The 23,504-nt window shown below is 38.7% G+C and overlaps 1 long non-coding RNA gene across 1 annotated transcript in view; it reads right to left on the bottom strand.

The window, feature by feature from the left end:
- Positions 1-20,597, bottom strand: part of LOC138104368 (uncharacterized) — a 37,876-nt gene extending 17,279 nt beyond the window's left edge. The window contains exons 1-2 of the long non-coding RNA XR_011148045.1: positions 20,487-20,597; positions 20,344-20,390 (exon numbers count right to left, since the gene is read on the bottom strand). This is a non-coding gene — a long non-coding RNA (uncharacterized lncRNA). The remainder of the gene's footprint in view (positions 1-20,343; positions 20,391-20,486) is intronic.
- Between the last annotated feature and the right edge of the window lie 2,907 nt (positions 20,598-23,504).

Below are 23,504 nucleotides of genomic sequence, written 5' to 3' on the forward strand. Positions count from 1 at the left end.
AAAGTCAGAGAGGGATCAGTAAGCTATTCAAAATTCACAGGATTACAATGCATACATTAGTCTCTTCACTCCCCGTCCTCCCCTCAGTACTTGGAAGGACTTTTAGGACCACTTTGAATGTAAGAGGGAACAAAATACGAATCAGATATAAAATACTGCTTTGCAGTCAGACTCAGCTGTGGGAAGTTACTGGCACAAGAATCAAGTGTTGCATTTAAAGCAATGTTTCATAATTTTATACTTGCTAAGAGTGCACTTAGAGCTTTTTGCAAATTTTCTTCACTCTATTTATAAGGTCTTAGTTCTGCATTAAGATCATATGGACCTAAGAGAGTTGGCAAGAATTCTGCAGGTTAAACTCTTCAGATGAGGTTATTTGCTCAAGATGTTTCAAGTTTTGCAAGAACAAATAATCTTATGAGATGATTCCACTTTGGAGGTGAAAACTCTGGTGAGAAGGACAACAGAAAATATCTTTCTTTTTTTTGTCCATAAAATGCCACATAAAATGTATGCAATAATATGAAGGAAGCCAGGGCAGGGAAAAGATAAGCAGAACTTGTCTTCCCTTTAATTTCTATCCCCACCTCCTGTGCTTATTTTGTAACACTGCTGCAAATTATCAAGGGAAAGTCTTAATCTTCCTAAATTGATTTGGAATTTCTGTCATATAAAAAAAAAAAAATACTGAAGAAGGCTGTAAGGGAGGGAATATTTGGAACAGCTCAGGTTGCAGCTCATGGGAAAGAGGTTCCACGGGTACATTGCGCTTTCCAGAGAAGGACACAAAGCTCATGTTGATTTTGTGGAGGAGTTAAAAACTGAATACAATCAGCTTACTGATCTAAGCACTATATACAGAGGGAAAAAGAGAACTTTTTTTGTCCAGGTTAATAAATTTATCAATTAATGCATTACATATATGCACAGAAAAGAGGGGGAAGGAATTCTATTTTTTTCTGAATGATCAAAGTGTTGGCCAATGTTATGGCTGGAGGCCAAACTAGACTGAAGATGGTTTGCTCCATTATACCTTCTGCTGTATTCTTATATTGGAATGACAGCAATTTCTCTACATATTTTTAACTGTATTCTTCTATTATGGCAATAAATGGTTGTTTAAATGCCATCAGTTTCAAATTACTCCACTGGAAAATACAGCAGGGAGAAGTATCAAAGACAAAGAACTTTTAAATAAATCTCATCTTCCCACCTGCCATATGAACCAATTTCTATGCCAGGTGGCAGATGTTCATGATGGTGCTTAAAATAAGTAAAAATTAAATGGATCTCAAAATTTAATTGTTTTTTAGCGTAAGGGGCTCTCAATTAAAGGATATTTTATTTTATTTTGTTGGTTAGATATCCTCTCAGAAATGACCTGAAAACCCAGAGCTCTTTAACATAAAATAGATGATAAAGAGATCAGAATTGCAAGCATTAAAAGAGAATCTTCTTTCCTCAATGTAATTTAATATGTAATATCTCATAATCAGACTATCATGACAGAGAACTCTTCATCCCTTCAATGTAACACTTAGAGAGCACATGTGGAATTTTCTTGATGCATGACATTTTATGTAGGATATAGATCAGACACGTTTTTCTCAGATTTTCTGCAACAAATATATTAGCAGTAGAACACCATATCCAAAAATGTCTTCTGAAAATTGAGTATGTATCTGATTATCAATTTTTCAAGTGATCTTATAGTTTATAAAATACTTAAGTCCTCTTCTAATTAGTATAATTTCTTATCTGAAGAACTGTAATTTCCACAAGACAGCTTTCACTGAACATTTCTCTTGCTGAAGTTTCCTCTATAAAGATAAGCTACGTCTTTTTTTAGGGCATCTTGGAGTTGCAAACATGTTGCTATACTTGAAAGTGACCATTCAGATTAAGGCCATTATGAATCAATGCCACATCATACATTGTTCTGTGTCTGCTCTGCGTCAGAAGCTGGTATAGAAATTAAATGTAAGTAGCATATACTTTTGTTCCACATGATTTCCCCAGGATAACAACACTGCCTCAGCTGAAGGAATGACAAAGGATTTATGTGTTCTTTGATTCACCCTCTGCATGAGTTTCATAAAGTCGATGTGGGCCTGAGTAAGAACAGCACATAAACCGTGCCAATTGAGTTGCTGAGTGAGAGAGGAATTCCAAGAGCTGGATCACTGGATCACAGTACACATGCATTACTTTCAATCCTTGAGAAACCAAGACCTAGGGAAAAAACTGTTTATCACCTCAGTGAGATGTGGCAGAAAACACAGAGAAAATAAATTCCTGAGAAGGCAGCAAAATTATCATGGATATTTTACACCCATAGGACAGACCAGATATTTGTTTCTGTTGTTATAGCTGCAAAGAACTGGTTGAACTGCACTACACTAAAAACCAGCTCATATAAAAATTCAGGAGCATTTTCCTAGAAAGGGGCTGTGTAGGCTCTCCACTGTGGGATGCCTGCAGCCTTCAGGGTGTCTGGTCTTACTGATCCAAAGGATATGTCCTAGACTACAAAAGCTGATCTACTGCTAAATTTTAAGGAATGAGCCCTTATTGCAAAAGTAGTTGTGGCAGGTCTGTATAGATATACATCAGGCATTTTGACTGTGGAGTGATTGTGAGACCACAAGTTCTGCAGCACTGAGGTGCTGAAATTATAGTTTGTGTTTTACAAGGGTTATTCAAGTCAAGGATTAAGGGTGGTTTTCACCAGTGTCTAAAATAGGTCCAGTATACTGCCAGTGGCTGTCTTTTCTTCATGAATGAGTTGCCAGGAGAACTGTCTGGGATAGTATGAAATCAGCAATACCGCATGTAGTAAAGATGTATAAATATAAATAATTTATAAATTTTACATTAAATGGATCTTCTACTATCATTTTGATGAATACAAAGACAGCACTTTCCCAAAACCAAGTTTGCTCAATTAGCACAACACCACTGCCAAACAAGTCAACCAATATTGGTTCATTGCTCATTTAAAATCTGGTTTAGAGGGAAGGGAGACAGGTTGTACTGCAGTGAGGGCTTCGAGGTACTACAGCAAAGCAGATTTTGAGAAGAGTTAAAAGTCATGACAAACTAAGTATGACAGTAGATGCAGAAAAAGCAGAGATAAAGCACAAAGGGATACATGAGACATCAAGTCCAAGATATTTCTGTCTTTCCTGCCACACCATACTTCAAACTGCCCAGTTTGTGTATCCTCTTTTCAAAATTTTGAGTCACTTTTAAGTCACAGGAAACAATTTTTTCACACAATCCAGACAGGTCTGTATCCATCTCACTCTCACCCCCGCTGTGTTGTTCCTACTGTCTGCATTATGTAGGAACAACCAGACTTTCCCTGGTCACTGCTCAAACCTCCTCAGCAATGCCACAGAGCTGCAGAGAACTTGGAGGCTCTTTAGGAGGCTGATCACTAGACTCCACTTGGAAGTTCCAAATATATATAAATTACAAACTCACTGTGTGTCTGTGTTCTTGTTTGAGACATGACCTTTTGTGTGAAACCCACTAATAGTGAACATATGTCACAGTAGAAAACTCTTTGGCGCCAAGTTATTTCAGTGCATCACAGTTAACAAATTGTAATTCCAGCTCCATAGTTCCTCTGTTCATAATAAAGCAAATCTGTCACAGAAAAAAATAATCTTTCTTTCCCATAAAAAGACTCATAGTTAAAGCATATAAGATTATCATTGTGCAAGCTCATTAGGCATACACAAGCTATACTTTTCCCTGTACAACTGAAATTCATTGATAAAACAATGAAGTGAACTAACACCCCTCCTAAATAAAGTTTCACCAGTAGTACTGTATGTTAATGGAGCTATTTCATTGTTAATGTGACTGACTGCTTATTGATTCTTGCAGTAATCCAGCAAGGGCTTCAGAGTACAATTTAGTTTGGAGAGCTACGGGTCCAACATCTATGCTCAATTACAACTTTCAGAAGGGTAGATCAATAAAATTTAAATTGCTTATGGTAATCACAACTTCAAATCATTGCGATCAGCATAAGCAATCTGCTGACCTCAGCCAAGCTCCTAAATTGAAACTTGTAATGAGTGGTCATTTAGTTTGGGTCCATTCATATTATTTTGGAGGCAGGTGATGAACAATTAAAGATCAGTCAGCACCTTCCCTACCCAGCAATCCCCTCTGAATTCCCAAAGTACTAATATGTAGTAACCCTAGGGTATAGGCCTTTGCACTTCTTTAATGGGTATTCTGTATGAATAAGCAATTATATTTTCTATTAAACAATTTCAGTGTAATTGAATTAGCAGTTATAATATTGCTCGGGCAAGCAGAAGCTTTCCTAGGGAAAAATTAAGTGATATTGGGTAATTCAAATTAATTTATAAGCCTGAAAAATGTAACCATTAAACAGAATTGTTCACCCTCCCCAAAAAATTACAATTAATGAGCATATTGTTTCAATGCATAAGTTTCCTAACAATTTGCTTTTTGGTCATAATGGCTTTTTCCCAGTTCATTATAAAAACCTGTCTGTTATAATGAAAATTTCATAGGCTGTTTTCTTTGACAAAGCGGGTTGCAAGTTTAAACAAAGATAGCCTGCAGATTACTTTCACGATAAGGAGTCACCTTAGAATTACATTTTAATAAATCATTGACAATAAATCTTCTGTATTACAGCACTAGGGTTTAGAGAGGGAGGAAAAAAGGCAAATACAGAGAAAACGATCAATGAAAATCCCCTTCTGCCAATATGAGAATAGATTGACCAACTCTAATGTAAAGTTTGCTACACACAAAAATAAAAGCTCAAAAAGCTTTAGAAAGATGCAAAGCAAACAGTAATAAAGCCTGTACACAGATGCAGATTTAATTAACATATTAATTTATTAATATTCACCTAACAGCCTTTTGAAAATGGTCTGTATTCAGGCTAGAAGTCACTGAATATTTAAATGAGCTAACAGGCACTGATTTGGGAATATTTTCATTAATAAAATGCCAAACACATGATTCTGGTTCATGAGATTACCTATTATTCACAAGCAGTTGAAAATCTGATGAGGATTTCTATTTGAGATTCACCAAACGTTACGTGGCGTTGAGCACAGACAGTGCTTTGCCTGAAGACTATTTAAACTGGTTTAGTCATCCAAACAGGAAGAACAATTCCTGTACTTTTACTTGGAACAAGAGGTCTTAAGGCCAGGAGCATCTATGCTACGTGAAATATTTCTTGCCACATTAACAAACATCACAAGATACGCCGTAGCTGAACCCGTCTGCACAGCTATGCAGGGAAACCTTCCAGTGGCTCATAATTCAGCAGGAGTGGAGAGAAGAAATCTAAAATAAACTACCCAGACAAAAGACTTCTGAATGTGTTATGCAACACTTGGGTGGTTTTCTGAAATTAATCTCTCAAAAAGTTGTTCTGATTACAACAAAATCTAACAGCGTCGCTCACTAGCTTTTCCAACCAGGCTAGCGTGGAAGCAAAAGGCAAAAACTAGAAGTGGTAAATTTGTAATTCTTGATTAAGCAGAATCCAGAACAAATCCCATGTCTCTGCCTTGAGTCTGTGGGTTACTTCCACTGGAAAAGCTTCTCCCCGCTGCCTGGCCTGTTATTTTGTATGTAATGTAATGCTTCTCAAGAATATCAATCTTGAAAAGTATACTGATGTTTTATAGCTGCTCCTGTTTTGCAATACAAATGATATAATTACTTGTTCCTCGCTGGAGGGGGTCCAGTTCTTTTAGTTCATTTTTTAAATGCAAATCTTATTAAGCATTTTATCCTAAAATGTTTACTGCAAAAAGGGCAGTATGATCTCAGACAAAGATGGACAACATCCCTCCAAAAATAAATACCAGGCAAGGAATGAAACCTGAATTAAAGCAGCATACCAAAAGCTGAATTGATCACTTACTGAAATATGTTAACATGATGTAATGGGCAACTACTAAAATCAGATGTACAGTAATATTCCATGAATCACTGCTAGCTAGCCCACAACGAACAAAGACATAATAAAGAGCTCTGCTCACCAAAATCTCAACTTTTATAATAGCTCTGAAATGTTTTGTTTATATAGTATAACAAATTTCTCACCACCTACAGCTTCCCATTTGTTACAGTGGACAGACTGCAAACTTTCTTACAGTGGCGAGCAAAGCATTAACTCATTCCTGTGAATAACTGCTCACTCGTTTGGGCTCACTAATGATACCCTAATCTTGAGCTGGAGACCACAACCACTCAGAAATTCCTGGCAGTGTCTGAGCTTGAAATTAGATTCTCCTGACTCAAAAGCACAAGTCCTTACTATTCAACTTAAAGCAGATTGGGCATGAGTTGTGCCCTATGAGACATGACAAATGACTGAACAGTTCTGCTTCTATCCATTAGAGGTCAGTGGTATTTGTAAGCCAGCCAACTCATTACAGAACTGCAGAAGAGGGATTAATTAGTGTCCTAGCTTAGCTTCAATTATGGAACAATCCATATTCAAATTGTCTATTGAATATGGTGGCCGCCATACGAGAATTCTGGAAAAGGTAAAGAAAATGATGGCATTGCATTGAGGGGGGAAAGAGAACCCTGCAGTTCAACGTCATTGACAATGTAGGTAATGACATTCTTCCTGTGTCCCTCATACACTTTCAGGTCAGCAGCATGTCAATGTCCTCTCCAGCTCCTCTGCTGGGAGGGTACATCCATCCTTTTGTGGAAGAGAATTGGGCCACGGCTGCCCTGCTTTTTCCAGAAGCAGTCCTGGAAATGTTGAAAGGAGAAACTCTGCTCTTCCCTATTTCTCCTAATACGGGGAATAGCACAGTGACAAACGAGGTATGAGTAGGTAGTAGAAGATTCCTGTGTAACCAAGTCTGCCCAAAATGGTTCTAAAAGGCAGAATTTTCAGCCTGTATAACTAGCTCATAAATTAGTCTATAATTATCTGGGGTTCATTGTCACCACACTAACAAATTCTTAAGTTCTTCAGAAACCACAGCTGTCTATTTCTTCCAGTTATTAGTAGATTTAAATATTTGAAACCAAAATATCTAGGAAAGTCATAAATAACGTGCATCCTTTCCCTAGGCAGATCTTTAAGACATTTTAATGCATGAAAGCAATATGACATTTTAAAAGTTTGTGAATTTCTTGAAAGAAAGCTGCAAAATTGGCCTGACAAATCCTTAATCCATTTATTCAGAGTGAAAATATGACATTTCTATCTGAAAAAGAAGAGCAGAAATTATCAATTCCCTATGTGAACAGAGTGGAGAAACCAGTGGAATATCCAAAGCTAGGTTCTGATCCAGGTTATGTAGCCGTATATCAGGGATAGACTGATTTTAATAATGATTTCAGATTTTCTATAAGGAAAATTTTGATAAGAGCTTTAGGCTTCCCATCAGCATTGTGACCACACAGGATCATTCTCCATGAAATTTTTTATTTGCTTACTTCACTGTACTTCTTTACTTGTCAGGAATCCTGCAGTAACATCAGCTTAACAAACTTCTTGAAGCAATTACTTATGGGTTGAAAGCCCTAGGTCAGAACTAAAAACAGTGCACCTAAACCAGGTCTTAGTCAGCCAAGGGCAGTGTCATATAGCGTAAAAACCTCATTTATTGCCTTTAGGGAATATCTAACAGCAAAAGATACACCTTGTGAGTCTGGCATTATTGGAAAAATAAATATGCCATAGGATCGGCAGCTTATTAGAAAGTCTTGGGGGTTTAATTAGGATGTCAGAAGAGTGTGGGCCTATTAACACTGTATTTTATTGTCCTCTACAGGTGGAAGAACATGAAGGGGTAGAATTTGGCCCCCCTATAAAGTTTAACCCCCAATTAGGTTATTACTCATAGCATGAATGAGGGGAGCCACAGTATCTGGGAATTTGAATGCTCTTGTCCTGTGCAAAACTCAGAAAATTATTATTTGTCTTAAAATTCCCTCTCTGAAATTTAAGCTTTGTCTCACTACTTTACATTTTGTTACTGGATAAATTTGCTCCAAATGAGAACGATCAGGCTCAGCTGAAAAAGTAACCAGTTCAAAAATTAATTTAATGGTTTATCTTTAGAATTCTTCTGATTAAAAATGTTTTCATTTCAGCAAAAACTTATGGATAATGAAGGAGATGGTGAACAAAGAACAGTCAACTCATTGGCATAGGACAGGAACTCTTCTAAACATACTTCACTTTCACAGGACTGAGGGGTGCCTGCTAAATCCCCTGCTTTATGCACCTGCTCCAATGACATTGTGGTACCTCATGTTCTACACTAAGACATCTTGGAGTCATCTGCATAATTAACAAAAAATTGAAAAGGGGGGGATGGTGTGCTCTCAGTTATAGAAAATAACTTGAGAGGGCTGAAAAAACTGAGAAAAAAATATCCCATGCTGTGGCCTTTTTTTTTTCTTTGAAAGAAGTATGATATTGAAAATATCACGGATCTTTGGGTCATGAGAGTTTTCTGTGGACAGAGACCAGATTTCAGCCTGAAGACACTGCATTTGATAGCCCATCCCCTTGTATCCACTCTGTTAAAAACTACCCCATGGACAAACCATGATCCTAAGACTTAGTTGAAAGTATCCTCAAACCTTTCACCCTTTTTGTACTCACAAAGTAATCTAAACCCAGCACATTAAGAGAGACATCAAAGAGTCCCCACTGTTTTTTGCAGGTGCAACTTCTGAGTCTCTCCCTTCCTACTTTAGAGATAAGCCATGCAAAGACTTCACTCTGGCCTTTTGGCCTGTAAAGAGTTTTTACTGAAATGTGTGTTGCAGTAGAAAGATAAATAGTCAGAGTTACAGAAATCAATACGGCAAAATTCAATAAATAACAACAAACATCTACTGGACAAGACTGAAACTTTCACTATGAAAGAAGTTGTTTTACTTTCCTACACTTGTATAATATAGACACTTCTGTGCATTCATATTCCTAAAGAATATAACATTTGATTTTAAAGACTAGGGCAAAACGTGAGATATATGTTCCATCGCCATCACTGTTTAAGAGAGACCTTTGAAACCAGAACCAGAGATTCAAGTGATATTAAACTCCATCACATGTATAAATTTAGATCTCAAATTCACTTTAAACTATAGATGCAAGATACAAAATACAGATCCAGATCTCATTAGCCTTAAGGTCTGCAGCTATCTGAATCTGACATTTTGACTTGGAGCCATTTCTACTAGGAATCAGAAAAAAATTCTCATTTTCCATTTAGTCATTCCCAGCATGTTTTGCTTATGATTTTTTTTCACTCTGTCCCTGCACTAAGAAGCCATTGAACCATCTGTAGTATTCAGATAATAATTTCCTTAGCTATAACTATATAATTCCACTAATGAGAGCTACTTGAGAGTCTGCTATCATCCATTTCCAAAGATGTTATTATAGTTTGATCTTTTGCATATGCAGGCATCACTCTACCTTATAGATGTGGCTAAATGGATAATAAACCACTTTTTAAAGAAACACTGTGCTGGAGCAATGTACATATTGCAAATGCAAATGGCATAACTAACGAGAAATACCATTTTAGAGAATCTGAAACTGTTTAACAGAGAGACAGAATTCAGACAGAAGTTTTGGCTATAAGGAAATAATTTAAAAATAGCCTGGAAAAGTTAAAAATTATTTTGTTTTATATATTTCAACCCATAGTTTACAAACTGAATTTTCGCTTTAAAATCCACCAACTTTTACTATTTATTATAAGAATTTAAGGAGGTAAATTTTATTTTAAGAGAAATCACAGGTTACATGTCTCTTTATTTTTTTTCTTTATAGTAGGAAAGCTCAAATGGAATTCTCTTTGGTAATTAACCATCATTTATTTCCATTTTTCAACCCAGATTGTGAACAAAAAGAATACCTTTAGACCACACCCACACAAAAAGGCAGCATTACTAATTACAGCAACAAATCAGATCCTCCAAAGGGCTAGACCTTACATTTAGTTTATGGAAGTCTCTAAGAACTTAATATGATCTCAGGCCACAAGATCAAGGTAATTTTTCAGCTGGTAGCTGGACAATCTTCTGATGTAGCTTTCATATTGGCTTTCCCAGGATTTGTACAGTGCTCCCTCTGCAGAGGGAAGGTGATGCAAGAATCTTCTTTGCAGCCTTCATGGAAGGGTCCTTGTGCCAGCACTCAACACTGAGTTCATGCTCACTGCTTGCTCAAATAAAAATTATATGCTCCACGTAAGAGACTCCTGATAACTCTTCACAACATGACCTGCCTGTGCCCTTTATGAGCACACAGCCTCTGCTGCCACAGCAGCCTCCCCACTCATGGCTGAAGCCCTCCAGTACAGAAGTGCCTTCTTAAATGGAGAGCACAGTTTGAAAATGCACTCCTCAGTGTGCTGATGAAAAATGAATATGGGAATAAAGGAATTCCTGTTCTTTCCTTGTATACAAGACTCTCCTTGCGAAAATCAATCCGTGCCATTTTGGAACAGTATCACTAATGAAATTACCATAATCAAGAACTGCAAAGGCATTGATTACAAAACACTAAGCTAATAACAGCCTTGAATGAGATTCTGATGTCACTGAAGACTTACAGAATCTCCATCTATCACGATTTCTCTCTCTGTCATCAAATAATCCCATTGAAAAGCTAAACTTGTCCAGCTATAAGTAGATGATAAATCCAAGGTCATGGTTCTATGAGACACACTGGGCCCCAATAACATAAAAATGCTGTGATTTCCAGACCCTACGTGAACTTGTCTTGCCTGCTAAAATACATTCAAAAAATCATCCCAGTATACTTCATGCCAGATCATCCATCCTCTACTCTGCAACCAGCACAAAGCACAAACCTGGTAGCTCTCATTATCTTACCAGAAATAGCCCTAATGACAGTTTTGTGATGGATCCAGACCAAGTCTTTACAGATAGCCAACTCAAAGATGCACGCAGGCAGTATGGATGAAGCTGGAACTATGACTTCATTGACTTTGCTGAGATGATGTATGATGCTAAGTCTTAAAAAAGCCCAAAAGATGTTATTGTATTATGTCCAAAACACCCTGTATTGGGTTTGTGTGGTAAAGCTTTGGTAGTTGAGGGGCTACAGGGGAAATTTTTTTGAGAAGCTGCCAGAAGCTTCCCCCATGTCCGGCAGTGGCAATGCCAGATAACTCCAAGACAGACCTGCCACTGGCCAAGGCTGAGCCCACCAGTGGCAGTGACAGCATCTCTGGGCTAACAGATTTAAGAAGAGAAGAAAAAACCTGCACAACAGCAACTGTACCTGGAGGGAGGAGTGAGAATAGGTGAGAGCAACAGCTCTGCAGATAGCCAGGAAAGTGAGGAAGGACAGGCAGGAGATGCTCCAGGTGCTGGAGCAGAGATTCCTTTGCAGCCTTTGGTGCAAACCATGGGGAGCCACAGGGATGCAGAGATCCACCCATAGCCCGTGGTGGGTGCTGGAGCAGGTGGATGCCCAAAGGAAGCTGTGACCCTGTGGGAAGCCTGTGCTGGAGCAGGATCCTGGCAGGACCAATGACCCTGTGGAGAGAGGAGCCCACACTGGAGCAGGTTTGCTGGCAGGATATGTGACCCCGTACAGGACCCACACTGGACCAGTCTGTTCCTGAAGGACTACATCCCATGGGAGGGACACAGGCTAGAGATGGGGCAGGATGTGAGGAGTCATCCCTCCGAGGAAGAAGGAGCAGCAAAGATGATGTGTGGTGAACTGACCACAGGCCCCATTCCCTGTTCTGCTATGCCACTGTCAGGGAGGAGGTAGAGAAAGTTTGTTTTTGTATACAACTCCTAGGTTCACCTGTCAGGTGCCTGATAGCTCAAACTGTACAGTGTCAGTAAACGTGCATGTAACTACAGATGTGATGTTCTCGCCCAGCACACTTAAAAACTTCATAGATTCAACATGTTTCACTGTCATCAGAAATTTCAGGGGTACAAAATGCCTAATTCATCATTCCTTTATTTTTCAGATATTTCCATTTTGTGAACCCATAATGGTTAGCACAGCTGAGGGCTCTCAGCCCCACATGTCAGGGCCATTTCGGTAAGAGCTGTACCCCAGTTACCCTGATTTAAAGCCAATCCACATCCAATGTATGTGGATTCACTTGATGGACCAGGACTGGATCAGGCAAAGCAAATAAAATGGAGTACATAATTAAGAGAAGGATGTATTAAATGAGACCCTACAGGTATTTTCCATCTCCAACAGCTAAGAGTCACTCCCTTTTTCCCCCCAATAAGATCTGAGGCGATTAAAAAAATCTCCAAAGACCTCCCTCTTTCACTAATGTCCAAAATGGTCTTTGTTTGCGTAGAAACAACGTAGAAAGATATAAAAATAGGTTTAAATTAGCATATTGCCAAATTGGTCTACTGTAACAAGTGCTTTGAAGTCTGGCATGCTGACTGATTCCCCACAGGAAGTTGAGTACTCTGAAAACAATTAAGAACAAAAAAGGGGCGGGGGGGAGGAGAGAGGGAGCAGGCAAGTACAGTAGTTAAATTAAGCAAAGTGAGCCTTGGAATAGTCAAGGGACTAAACAAGCCATCGAATCACTTAATAACAGCTCCTCTTTAGCAGTGGAGATAGAAAACACCAACTGGATTTTTAGAAGCAGAGACGTTAAGGTTTGAAAAAGCAGAATGACAGAAGTTTAAATTAAATAAATGAAAATTACTTCAGAATATAATAGAAGGTAATAAGGCACCAAAACTGCCAGTAGTTTAGCAGCTAATCCTGTGCTCTAAAATTGATCCTAATGTAAAAGCATTGTGCAATTTTAAAGTAATGAACATAATAATCCCTGCCATTTTACATAATAAATAAATCTTAACTATGTTTCCCGTTTGTATAAAGCCTTGTGAAACGATGGGTTTGGATGTTAAAAAAAAATCCAAATGTTTGTTTCACAAGGATATTATAGTGATGCAGTGAAGCATATTTTGAGGGAGAAGGTTCAAATATATTTTACAGGCAGTACTGAGTAAACACAGCTATATCTGAAAAACCTCACATGCCACAAAAAGACAGACCTCTCAGATTTTACTATAAACATTTTGCACTGTGGAATACCTTCTCTACAACATTTTGTCTATGCTGAAATGCGCAATCATGTGCTGAAAGATGGTTCCTGTTATTATTATCATTAATGTCGTGGTAGCATGCAAGTGAATTACTGTATAATTAGGAATATTATCTGTCCCAAAGACCCTGGGATACAGGTAAGCAAAACAGGTAAAGGTTTCACCATCTGTGTTGTACTAAACAGGAATGAGGAGCAGAGCAGAGCAGAGAAGGCTTGCTCCAGTTAAGTAGTTAATCTCCAAGTAACTGAGGTCCCACATTACTGGTCTAAGGGAAAAGGAGGCGGTGGATCAGCTGGAACCTGAACCTACATCTTGTCTTCCCTATGCATGGCTTTGCACAAGCTCGTCAGAACTCTGTTATTTTGGACACTATCTCTCCAGATCTTCCATACAGGAACTCCTGTACGTCTATGGTGTGGCAGCCAGGAGGGATTACAAGGGATGTAGCTCTCCGTCTCACAGCAGGACAGCTCAAACAGACAAGACACAACCTTAAGCCTCAAGAAAATTTCCCCCTCCCACCTTCTGCTCCCTCCTTTATACACACAAAGTGGCCCCTCTACATTTTGGTCATCTCCAGTAGAAGTGTTGAGAGAAGGTAATCCTATTTTTTAAAAGCTTCGGAAAATAACTTTTGATAACAAGACTTCAGTAATTAATGCTTCTGGTTGCCAATGGAAGTGTGAAGACTCCACCCTTGGAGATGTTCAAGGCTGAGCTGGCTCATACAACTTATCCTTTGCTCCCTTGCAACTCAGAGCCCGTTCAGTATGGGAGAACTCCAAACACTGGGCTTGTAGGACAAGGCAGGAGACCCATGCTGACCTCAACAGCCTAAAGAATCACCTTTATTGTACAGTAACTGCTCCTCGAGAATGTGTTATTATGGATGCTGCTATAGAAGATCAGTAAGCATTATCCTGTCAGAATAGCAGCTTTGAGAAAATCCAGCTGCCTTGAATACTGATTCATGGTACTGCATTCCCAAATTTAGTAACCAAGGAAAAGCTGGAGAGCTTGATACTGACATTCACACTTCTGGCCAAAGGAACATGTATCACAAAGAATAACTTGAAGTGGAAGAAATACAGAACTCTCTCAGAAGGGATTTTTGCACAAGTCTTACTCTATTTCAGAGTTCTCCTTTCGATTTTCTAACCACTACATGGACTTGAAAACAGCAATATTATAAAATGAAGGAAAACTAAGTAGTGCTTCTCTGTAAGTAAAGCAACACAGTCTAGAAAAGCTAAGTGAGAGGGAAAGCTGGTCAAGGTGAGGCTGGAAAAGATTGCAGAGATGAAACTTTATCTTATGGATGAGACTCCACTCAAACTTTTTTTGACTCCCTATATATCAAGAACCTTCTTCATTTTGAAGAGCATCTTCCAACTTTCACGTCTTACCTCAAGTTTTCCTGGTTATCTTTTTGGCAAGTTCTCAGGGTTTTGTCACAGTCACCAGGTGAGGAGAAGGGAGCAGGGTGTGAACCATGGTTCTGTGAGATTTGGTGGAAGAGATCTGAAAACAGAGTAAGTATCCTACGGACATGCACTACTCAGATTAAAAGCCACCACATGAAACTGACTATGTCCCCTTCAAGCTTTATCATCACCTCAGCTGGAACTTAGACAGTATGAATCATCAGCATTTGCTACCATTCATTTTATTGATTGTTCTCACCTTTTTATTATTTCCTCTTCTTTTTTAATATTATGTATTATTCTTCTATATTATGCATGATTCTTTTATATTATGTATTAATATTACAGTACCACCTATAGCAACAAATTAAAATTGCAGCTTCCACCAGAAACATGATCCTGTTAGAGAAGGTTCTGTACAAATCTCACTGTTAAAAAGATACAGTCACTTGCTCAAAACTCCCAAAAGAAAGGTGACAGAAACAAAATCAAAGCAAAAAGAAGTGGCCCAGCTTGTATCTCATGTCCAAAGCAGAAGAAGTTTCCCAATTCCAAGGTATCACATTGCTTTACATTTTCTTTGGCACTTTGCCTTTATGTCTCCTCTTATCTTGCAGCTGAACATTTATTCTTATGTGTGTGTGTGTGTGATATACGATTCTGCCAACATGTAAGCAGGCAATTTCAGCACTTAGCATTTGTTTAAGTATTAATTATTTTATTAATAGAAGCTTGGAGACTGGAAACAGAAGCACAGAGCTGTTACCTGACTTGGTCAAAAATAGAATTGGGATAGAATACAGGCCTTTTGGTGCTGCAGTTATAAAAATTTTAGGTTTTATGAGCAGAAGCAAGTAACTGCTACTCTTGCTCAGAGCTACCTGTAACCTGATTGTCACAGCACCAAGGTCCTGCTAACAAAACCTATCTGCCAGTGTTTGGTACTTCCCCAATATGACTACATAAAACAGCTCCATGAGTAGGCCAAATGATCCTACATGCCTGCAAAGAAGCTTCAAGACACCACTGGATAAAGCTTCCTCATTCACTAAAGTCAGTTATTGTCCTGCCAGGGACCAAAAAAAAAAAAAAAATCAAACAAGTTTCACTTTGTATGCATTCCTGGTCAGCACTAAACATTTTTCTGGGTAGCAAGCATAATATAGGAGATTTTAAATGCTTTCTTTGAAAGTAGAAAAATATATCTTTTAAGCAGTCAAGCGTTAACTGTGAGAATTAAAAATATCTGTTCCATATGTTCAAGTCCCAAGTAAAGTAATATTAAGTATGTAGAAGAAAGTTCAGGTAGGAAGAGCAAATGATTAAAATACAAGTCCCTTGGGTCAAAATGCGAGCATAGTGGACATAGATAAAATACCAGGGAAAGGAGATGAAATACAAACAGGATGTGCTGTGGTGTCCAAATGAGACACATTACTAAAAAAAGTATTGCATCATTAACCACTCCATCAGCTGCCTCTGCCAGGGCTGCAATGGACTTTGCATTGCCCACACCTTGGAGAATATGAGGCTCTCAGATCACTCTCTGGTATGTTTGCTAGTCTCACTTTAATACTTCAAGTCTGATCATGAAGTTTCTCTCTCCTCTGTTTTGAAGAGAAACAGCAGTTAAATTAGCAGTTGAAAAATTATTTCAGCTGTGTGATGGGGTTCTCAGTGTATTACTGGGTAGTTGGTATCTTCTGCACTGATATCCCTGGTCTTCAGTGGGTGTAATATGTGCTGTCCACAGGTTGTGCTGCATTTGTTGGTGGTGCTTGGGTAGCTCTCCAGAAGTCATCTGGTGCTCTGAACGGAGTACAGCCCAAGAGTCCTCCAATATCCCACAGCACTAGTTCTGACCTGAACCCACCCTCAAACTAAAGTGCTGGATGCTGCCAACTTGCCCTGCAGCCCATGCAAACTGATGATCCTCAATGCCTCCACAATCAGTCCCTTAATGACGAGCCCTTTCCCACACCCATGGCATTCCCCAGTACACAGCCCACTGTGTGACCACACACAGGCCAAACAGCAGCTCCAGACTCCAATTTTAAGAATTGTTGGAACTATTAAATTAGAGAGAGTGGTCCTAGATAAAAGAGAAGTTTGTAAAAACACAGGTAAATGCTATCTGCAGGTATGTGCGTAGAAAATCCATCCATTGTAAAAGTATTAAAATGTTGAGTTCTACAAAAGAAAATATTTTGATTTCTCTAATCAGAGAAATTTAATGACTTTTCAAAAATTTTGTTTCAAAAACTGTTTAAAATGTTATTCAGAGTTAACAAACTTTATTCTGTTTCTAAAATTACTATTTTTAGAGGTTGCCATAAATTCCACTCAGTTTATCGATCCCACAGCTGAGCTTATTCCATGCAAATTTTCAGACAAAATTTTTAGTAACAGAAAGAGCTAACGGAAAAATACCTTTTATTCCCACTTTCTGAAACACACAAAAAAATTGTGGATTATTTACTTAGTGTGCTTTGGGTTTGGTCATATCCACTCCTTCACTTCCATGTCAGTGAAGTTGTTTGCTTTCACACACACACAGAAAAAGCCACCAACAAGAATGAGGAAAACACGATACTCTTGATTGCAATCCCACAGAAACTGGTGAAAGGACTTGGGGACATGTCCTATTAGCCTGTTTGTTTTTAATTGACCAGATTTCCAGTTGACAGCGGCCCTTTTAGCAGTGCACAGAACAAAAACAGCACCACATGGCCAGCAGGGTCTGTTTTAAAGTGGTGCTCTCTCATGTTCCCCGCTGAGGATTGCACCATATGAGCCATCAGTAACGCCAAGTCAAAGGCCAAGCATCAATAAAGCTCTTGCTGTGATCAAGAATATGTAAACAATGGAGCAGCCACTTCTAGGAGTGGTTACAGCAGAGCTAAAGCTGAAGTTAGGTGGCATCTAGCTGACAGGTTTTTTTCTCTGAAATTTTACAAAATACAGTATTTTCTCTGGACACTGTTGCTGGCAGTTAGTGCAAGCTGTATTGTGCACATACTTAGTGAAATGAATGGAATATGGCAGAGATTATTTGTCGAGCTACAAAGCCTGTGAAAGTCACTGGGAAGAGTTCTGTTCAAATCACTGGTTGCTGAATTAGGTGTGTAGTCAATACATTGTATCCAGATATCATAGCAATGAGAACTAAATAATTTACATACAGTGTCCTCTTTCATTACACACACTCAGAAAAATACACTTTTATTTAGTACACTTGAACACATCAGGGCTAACCTTCTCTTCAGCCACGTACATGTACCTGGAGATAAATATTCCTGCAATGGAAGTTCACTGAGAACAGGCTATTACTCCAGAAGGAAAATACCTACAGAATTTCACAGGGATTGTTGCTTTGCTTTGTCCTTCTTACATTCCTGCTATAGGGTGGATTAAGGTTTCTATGGGAAGGATTTATTTATGCATATCCTGGAAGAGTTTCCCTAAATCCTGCTAGCTTGTTTCGGAGGGTGGGTTCCCCCATAATTCATGCACCTACAGGTCTTAACTGGACAAATTAAAGAAATAATATAAACCCCCTTGCAAGGACATTCTTCCTCTGACCTTAACCAACTCGTTGTTGCCATCTGTCCCTGTACACGACTCATCCCATTCTGCCACATTACCATTTACAAGGACACATAAAGCCACAAAAGAAGTTGATGGACATTCACTCCAGAGCATTAGCTACCTTGCTCCATGCTCCTGAGATCTGACTGTGCCTTTTGACAGCTCTCCAAGCACATTTCCCCATTTCTAGAATGAAACTAAACCTTTGCACTTTATTATTATTATTATTATTGTTCTCTTTCAGCAAAAAGGTAATTGGGCATGAAAAGTTCAAATCCATTAAATAAAAACTCAATTTAAAATATTTTCCATCCACCAAGCAAGCTCCTATTCATTATGCTGACACTGTACTCCACCTCTGTGCCAAGTGGATCACTCAAAGATGCCCCCCACCACTTCCCTGGCATTTTGTGTGACAAGTAAATCTGCTGTGCACACATTGCTTTATAGGGCATCCCAGTTTTTTCAAATACAAGCAACATTTTTTACAGCACCTTTAAATTCCCAAGTTGAATTTTGTACCTATCAAGGTAATTTCAAGTAAACTATTTGTGCTGAGTCTCTCCTCTGGATATTGTGGCAGACAGACACAGCTTCTGAGTTTTATTTCTGCTTCTTTACTCAGTTCAAGTTTTTGCACAGCCTCAGTCCCATTCAGTTTACTCTACTGCTAAATACAAATCGTAAAATGTGTTTACCTATCAGAAAGAATAGCAGGCAATTAAAATATAAATTGCATCGTTCTCTAGGAGCCTCAGTAGAAGAATTCTGATGTTGCAGTTACCTGGTGCCTTGTTAATTTAGAAAAGAAAAACAGTACAAAACATTCTAATGTTTCAGCCACAGGTTACATATTCTGTTTTCACAAAGGTCACATTTTCTATAAAGTTTTTTTTAGTGCAAGTTTACTGTACAGGGACACTCTTTTGCCTTAATATCTATTATGAATGTCTTCTTTAAATCTAGCAAAATATTTTCCCCTTACAACTTAATCTGCCAGAGATGCAGAGCACAGCTACTTTACTCTTCACAGGTCCAGGCCTGAAATCTAATAAAAGAAAGCCAAAGAGGGACATCTAGTGGTACCATGTACAAAATTAGGAATGAGCAGAGGGAGGAAAAACCTACTGCCATGCCCATGGATCTGAGATAACTGGTGGTCATCTCATAGGGAACGAGGAAAGATTGAAGGGAAGACCAAAATAACAGAAAGGAAAAATCCAAGTATTTTATTCTTTTCTAACACATTGCCACTTACAGTGGGAATAACACAAAACTGCATTTGGTCAAAGCGGAAAGATGAAGCAAAATAAAAGATTTTACAGTCTTCTCAGTGAGTCTGATCTGTTTGAAGAATGTTGGATTCCTCTAAATGAACTGAATCTAAATGAACGTGCCATAATCAAACAATGCTGCCATTGAACCCCAGATTCAATTAAGGAAACTGTACCCTGGCTTTCACTTGCAAAATAATCCCCAGGAAAACCAAGAGGATCTGCAGAATACATTTCATTTCCCTTGAAAGTAGGTACATGAAACTCCAGCCAAGGGCCGAGCATCAACTGAAACTGAATTTCAGTTTGACAAAACCTCTGAACGCTCACCCAATGAGCAAATGATAAGATAGTGCTTATCACTTATTAGCAGTGAACATGTCATTATAATCACCATGAAGTACTCATGCAAAATTAGTGGAATAAGCCATCTGTCAGCTAACGAGGCAGATCAGCAGCACTGGAACCCTCTCCCAGCTGAAGACAAGGAGAGATCAACAGCAAACTCCAAATTGCTAGAGAGACAACAAAAGCTCATGAGCTGCATGGTCCCAGCCAACTTTAGTACCAGAGTACTCGCAACTCCCTATGAAAACAGCCCTTCAAGAGCACAGAAGGAACTCTCACATGAAGAGAATGGGAGTTGCCAGCCCTGCTCTCTGAGAAATGCAGCCTGTAAGAAGGACCACGCCTGGTTTGATGTGCAAATCCCATAGTAAACAACTTTGCACTGTATAGTTGCCAGTATTAAATAAATGAGGCAGTCATGCACGCTAGAACATAACTGCAGGCTCTTTAAGGAAAATTGAGGTTTTAGCGTCACTTTCTATCAGAAGAGGAAGCAGATTAAGTTCTACCTTTATAGCAATTATTTAGGTCTCTTAGATACTTAGAGATTAAGAATTTAAACCTACCTTGAGCACTTCTGTGGCAATTCCACATGCACTAATCCCTACAGCTCCTACAGTGAGGGTTAGAGATGAAGCTCAGAAATTCTTCCAAGAAATGTGGGACAACCTCCAGAGCTGATCCCTTTCTGCCCAGCTCCCAGACTCACCCTTCTGAAGGTCTTTTCTGATTTCCACAAAAGTATTGTAGTGAAAATGAATTCTTTTCCATAAATTTGAAAGAAAGTGCCATATAAGACTTTCCAGGCAAAAAGGAAATAACTGTCCTTTCCCTGTTGTAGGTGTGAAGTCATTTTGGGGGCAGTTTTATAGTCACACAATGTCAAGTGCCATCTCCCACTGCAGTGGTCTGGGTACCACAGGTGCCTTAAGGAAACTGATTAAACAGAATCAGCTACACAGCCCACAGGTCTTCTCCATGCTGATTTGAGGCATTTATAATCCTCTTTGCAGATATTTAATGACTGGATACACAAAGAAAAAGATTCTTAAAAACGAACTTGTTTTCAAGAGATAGTAAAGCAATTTTATTAAGCAGAAAGATACCTGCCTCTCATACCACTCTTCATCTACCAGTCTTCACCCAGTTTGCTCCTTGATGCTGTTCTAAGCTATCATTAAAGGATTTCCCTCCCTTCGGTTCTCCCTTTTTTTCCCCTCCTTACTGTTTCTACAGGACTGACAGTATCTTCTGAATTTATTCCCCCTCACTGGACAAGTACTACCCACAAGACAAGCAGTTTTCTTTTTGTCTTTTTTGTTTGGTTTTTTTGTAGCAAAAAGACAGGTACCTTGGAACTTCCTCTTCTTAAGCTCTCTCCAAGTTCTCCAGCACGCAGGAGAATAAAAGAATGATGCTGTCAGAAGTGATGCACACTGGGGCCTGCCAGCAAAGAACCAGGTGTAAAAGCATTCAGTTCTGGAGGTTATATGGTCACTGCCAAACTGGAGCAGAGTGCTTTGTAGGAGGAAAGTTCCTGATTAAAATAGTCCATATTCCACCTTGCACTGCAATCATGTATTAAGAACTGCCTCAATTAAAAAAAAACAAAAAAACAAAACAAAAAAGCCAAAAAACAACAAAAAAAAAAAAAAAAAAAAAAAAAAAAAACAAAAAAAAACCAAAACAAAACAAAAAAAAAAAAAAAAAAACACAGAAAAAGCCAACAAAAACAAATTATGGTGTTTTAAAGCCTAAGTTTAGTGTTCACATACACCAGAGAGAACCAATGTCACGGAAAAGAGTGAATCAATGCCTGTTTTCCAAAGTCTCTGAATGAGGATCACACACCTTTCTGGAAGTCATGCTGTGATGGAACTAACCTCAGAAGAAGGGCAGCCATTCCATGGCATCTTTTCCACTAGAGGTCAGGCTGAAGGAGCTAATGATCTATTTTAGCCTTCAGAATCTATGAGTGGGAGTCACTAATCAAGACTTGGAAGCCTGAATACCACTTAAAGTGAATCACAAAGAGGTATTACATTTCTAAGTGTCCACCAGCCAGAGACATTTAATCATGAGAGTATTTTAACACATGTCAATACAACCTTTCAGAGAGCACTTGGTGCCATCTCAGTTGGCAGGACAACATTTGGAAAAGAGAAAAGTTCTTCTTAAACCTCAACCTTGAAATGAAAACTCCATTATCCTGAATAATGACATTCTAGTCACTTTAAAAAGGGTATTATAAAAGGTTTGCTTTTTATTTTTTGCTCTTAGAAATTACATCCATTACAAGCATTTTCCATGAAAAATCTAGATTGAATTTGTTTCTGTAAATAACTAGGAATAGGCACAGCTAAGCAATAATGGGCTTCAAGTAAATAGAATTTTTCCAAATCCCAAAGTGATTTGAGCTAAGAGCCCAGGCTTTTCTTCTTCTGTATTTTGATGACAAGCAATTCCATCACTTTCAGAAACATTGACCCAGCTTCTCAAAATAAATACCTCGAAGGCGGTGAAGCTCAGACATACACTTGTTTCTGAAAATTCAAGGAAATGTTTAATGTATCATTTATAGTTTTAAACACATTCTTCATTGTGACAGGACAAAAAGTCATGATCAAACAGCAAGTCCTAGCTCAGAGCTCTTCACCAGTCACCATCTCTCCCAACAATTCATTGCCTTCAGTGCATGTGTCTGCAGCCAGGAAACCAGCACAGAGTAGTTTTGGCCAAAGGCTTGTAAGCATTTACCCATAGAGACAAAAAATAAATCGAGGAATTGCTCAGGTTTACACTTCTGAAAACAAAGCAGCCCATGAAATTCCCCCAGAGATGAAGTCAGCTAACCAGGTTACGTCAGCTGGCATTTTGAAGTGCTTCACGGTCAACTGTCAGAGCCACTTCAAAGATACAAAACATACTTGGGAGAAGAACACAAAATGCCAGGAATAATGAGCAAAGAGAAGAAACCCTGCAGTTTCTCTGGTTGCCCAAGACTGGTGGTGGGAATAAGGGGCATAATGAACAGAAATGAAGCACAGAAGATGACGGCTGGACCTCTTTTTACGTGTCTCCCATAGACCAGCCCTTTCTGTACTTTCACCAGGTCAAAGGGAGCACACCTGCTGATAACAGTCAGTTGTTTCATCACTTACAGGTTACTTCATTTAAAGATTTTGCAAGAGAACTTGATAACAGCAGTCTGAAATCCACATGTGCATGTTTTAAAAGGTGAAAATTCCGTTTAGCTCAGTAATAAACTCCACTAACACATTCTTTCTCCTATGCTAGCTCTCCTGAAATATGCCAGCCTTTTAAAATTTACAGCTGTACAACAGGTACAGTGCACCTCCACAGGGCAGGGACCAGAGAAATGCAAGAGCTGTGTTACAAGGACACTCCAACACACTTTATGCGGAGCTGGCAGTCAGTGTTTGACGGAATCTGGTAAGGCACATTTCCCAGATTGAGCACGTACCCCGCCCAGATGCACAGATGGTATTTGTGGGAGCAAAGGAAAATAAAATATAGGTTTAAAATAAATGCAAGAGAAACACAGAATAATATTGAATCACTCTAGGTATTTCTAAGGGTTTCCATCTATCTTTTCTACTTCTCAGCACATAGCGAGTGTATGTTCTGAGCTTTGAAACCACTTAGCAAATGGAAGGGATTTAAAACTAGTTTTGTTTCAAATATAACATCACAGAATTAAAGAAAG

The sequence above is a fragment of the Aphelocoma coerulescens genome, chromosome 1A (genome assembly GCF_041296385.1).
Source record: "Aphelocoma coerulescens isolate FSJ_1873_10779 chromosome 1A, UR_Acoe_1.0, whole genome shotgun sequence".
NCBI lineage: Eukaryota > Metazoa > Chordata > Aves > Passeriformes > Corvidae > Aphelocoma > Aphelocoma coerulescens.